The 3,933-nt window shown below is 37.7% G+C and overlaps 1 long non-coding RNA gene across 1 annotated transcript; it reads left to right on the forward strand.

Annotated features, from left to right (window-relative positions):
* The first annotated feature begins 1,443 nt into the window (after window positions 1-1,443).
* LOC113470518 lies at window positions 1,444-3,666 on the forward strand. Its single transcript, XR_003393554.1, has 3 exons — window positions 1,444-1,666; window positions 2,352-2,372; window positions 3,351-3,666. It is a non-coding gene; the product is annotated as an uncharacterized LOC113470518 (long non-coding RNA).
* Window positions 3,667-3,933: the final 267 nt, after the last annotated feature.

Raw genomic sequence — 3,933 nt, forward strand, 5'->3', positions numbered from 1 at the left:
TGGTAAGGGTGGGAACATCTGAAATTTGAAAATAAATCAAACATAAAGCCACTGTTAGCACAAAGCACTAGGTCACAGGTTTCTTTTCCCGCCCAAGGCAATCTTTAACAGATAAGGCTTGTTCTTGGAACAGCTTTCTTTCTCCTATCCTGTCCTCCTTTTGCCTTCAATGTTGGGATGTTTATTGTTTCATTACAAGTTTTCATCAGTGAATTAATGGTATCTTCAAATTAAATTGATCCCAAGGGCAAGGCAATGCCTAGACCAGGGGTTTCCAACTTCCATGTGTACGCGGACCACATGCTACATTGGCAGGTACTTTGCGGGCCACATTTGTACATAGAAGAGCATCGTAGGAACCCCCCCTCCCTCCCAACTTTTCAGAAATCCAGTCTGATCGAATTTTGAAATGAATTACCTATCTCTTTTCATTCTTTTACTTAAAGCCTTTTGATAAAAGTTCAAAGGCCCTCTGCTTATTACCTACCATTACCATTAACCTATTCAAAGTTTAAAGCTGTAGCTTGCTCATAAGACGTTTTTTAACTTGAAAATTATTGACCGTACACATCAATATATTTAAATTTTTACTGCCTGTTCTTGGCCTTGATCCTATGATTCTTGGATTACAAAACCTCAGTCTTAACCACTGCTATGCATTGCACACTGGCTAGTGGTGTGAACACCTTAGCTAGGTTGCCTGATACTGTTGAGATATGAAATCAAGGTTGAATATTCAGTGTGACCCTGATTTAAGTAAGCACTGGGAAGATTGCTTGTATATTGGTGTTGCTTAGTAGATAGGTGGAATATTTGAAAAGAACAAAGATCATCTGAATACAATGGAATTGAATAGAAGTAGGGTGTCCTAGGCAATCTTTATATTATTACCTACATATTTTATTTACATATACCTAGGTATTTATTTATTTTACTTCAACTACTGCTACTACTCTTATTCTCCTCCTATCCAACAAAATTAGTAAGAGGAAAAGGACAGGGTACTTACTTTCACAGAGCTACTACAACAACAATGAACAATGTTCTATTAAAATAAAACATTATCAGTTTTTGTGTTGTATGTAGGTATTTGAAAAAAGTCCCATTATATCAAAAGCTTTAAAAGACCTCTTTTATTGTGTTCACTTACATCAATAATTGTGACAATAGGTACACTTTCATCAATAATTTTGATAATAGGTACTGTGCTCTTTGTTTGTTGTGATTCCTTCTATTCGTGCTTTTGATTATCCAAAGCTTCAGCCCTGAAAGGACCTCTTTCAATGAAAGTTTCAATTCAATTTTGCATTTAGTTTGTCCATTTACCCTAGTTTTACCCTAACTCACAAACTGTCCAGTTTGGATGAAATTATCAAAAATGTTCAATATAGACTTGGGAAGATTTCTCATTGGATGATAATATATATGTGGGCCATTTGATGTGATTCTATGCTCTCCGATTCATATGAGTTATGCACTGGTGTCCGACCATACTGTGGGTAATGTTCATTGTGATGTGGTGATAGTGAACTATGTCGGAATCTTTCACCAGGACTATGAAACCTGAACCGTGGCTGATGATAGTATACTGGAGAGTGCAATTCAGGCTGAGGTATGTTCTGACTAGATAGTGTGTACATGGGACTTCCCGAGTAATACCCTTGAGGTGGTTCAACTGGAACTCTTGCTTGGTGTCATATCAGAATCAGTTTCAGTTTCACTGATGCTATTGGTGATTTCCCTGTCTCCTCCTGTGGAAAAAAAAAAAAAAATAGACCTTGTTTATTATCAAGCAGACTGAAAATGAAGAAACCCTTTACAGGGTTACTCTTCTATAAATATAGATAAAGCCACCCATGCATTAATTTTTGTAGTGATTCAATTAAATAATGGGGGAGGGGGATAAAAACAACTTAAAAACCAATTCTGTAACACTGGTGTCAAACAATGTCATAATTCATATTTGAATGTGTGGCCATTAAATAATAATAATTCTAAATTACCTTCACAACATTGATTTCTTCCAATATCTACATCACTTGACTCTTTTGTTGGTCTTCTATCTTGTTCTCTAACTTCCGTCTGGCTGCCTCTTCTCACCAATGTATCAAAATAAGGGCTTTGATGTGATTCTATGCTCTCCGATTCATATGAGTTATGCACTGGTGTCCGACCATACTGTGGGTAATGTTCATTGTGATGTGGTGATGGTGAACTATGTCGGAATCTTTCACCGGGACTATGAAACCTGAACCGTGGCTGATGATAGTATACTGGAGAGTGCAATTCAGGCTGAGGTATGTTCTGACTAGATAGTGTGTACATGGGACTTCCCGAGTAATACCCTTGAGGTGGTTCAAACAAACTCGTAGGTGTGCTAGGCATAACGGGAGGTGGTACACTGAAATTGTTTGTGTACATTTGTATCAGTTGAGGATGTACACCCGAGATAGAGTTGGATGATTCAACACCCAGATGAGGTGGATATTGATTGGACATTGGGTGGAACATGGCCCGAGGGCTTGGTCTGAGTGGTGCCGGATGCCGATGGTAATGTGGCCTTGTGTGCCTTGCTTGCCAGTTCCATGGAGTAGCGGGTGGGTTGTTCTGTTGGTACGGAAGGCGGTTTTGATCACTTGGTGGCAAATAATGATAATTCTCTTCTGCCATTGTGATTCAACTTGAGACGATGAAGATTCTCTTTCACAAATACTAACGTCTCCAGTTCCTTTTCTGTATTAAATTTATTGTGTGTCTTCAGTGATTGTTTACTATACATGTACCTATCACAATCATTTTCTTCTTCTAGCAACATATGATTGGTTCAAATAAATGTATCTCTATGTGGGTAGTGCAAACTTCAATTTAAAAAGTTTGAGTATAATTCATAAAAAAATGTTGAGTACCCCAAATACCAGGAACACATTTTCACACAGTTGAATTTGATTTTGTTACAACTAAATCATCTGATAGCTAGACAAAAGATGTATTGAATTCTTGAGGATGTGGGAACAACATTGATTTTTCTTTCCGAGCACAGGTAATGATTTACTTGAGTAATTCATTGAGCAGAGACTGAGATAGTTGAAGATTGACAAGAACAATGCCTGGAAATGAAAAAATATCCAAATAATGATTTTCCATTCTATCTGATGGATCCACTTTTGTTTAGATTTGGCTAGGTACCTAAGAAAGATGAGTAGGGTACATTGTACAAAAAAAATGTAGGTACATAGGTACCATGTCATTTTTTCTGTAAAAAGTTGTTGTTGATGGCAATTTTCAGGAATTTCTTTGCCGAATAGCCACCAAACACAATATATTACCCAAATGATGTAACCAAGTCGTAGGTGTGCTAGGCATAACGGGAGGTGGTACACTGAAATTGTTTGTGTACATTTGTATCAGTTGAGGATGTACACCCGAGATAGAGTTGGATGATTCAACACCCAGATGAGGTGGATATTGATTGGACATTGGGTGGAACATGGCCCGAGGGCTTGGTCTGAGTGGTGCCGGATGCCGATGGTAATGTGGCCTTGTGTGCCTTGCTTGCCAGTTCCATGGAGTAGCGGGTGGGTTGTTCTGTTGGTACGGAAGGCGGTTTTGATCACTTGGTGGCAAATAATGATAATTCTCTTCTGCCATTGTGATTCAACTTGAGACGATGAAGATTCTCTTTCACAAATATTAACGTCTCCAGTTCCTTTTCTGTATTAAATTTATTGTGTGTCTTCAGTGATTGTTTACTATACATGTACCTATCACAATCATTTTCTTCTTCTAGCAACATATGATTGGTTCAAATAAATGTATCTCTATGTGGGTAGTGCAAACTTCAATTTAAAAAGTTTGAGTATAATTCATAAAAAAATGTTGAGTACCCCAAATACCAGGAACACATTTTCACACAGTTGAATTTGATTTTGTTAC

The sequence above is a fragment of the Diaphorina citri genome, unplaced genomic scaffold (genome assembly GCF_000475195.1).
Source record: "Diaphorina citri unplaced genomic scaffold, Diaci psyllid genome assembly version 1.1 scaffold1645, whole genome shotgun sequence".
NCBI lineage: Eukaryota > Metazoa > Arthropoda > Insecta > Hemiptera > Psyllidae > Diaphorina > Diaphorina citri.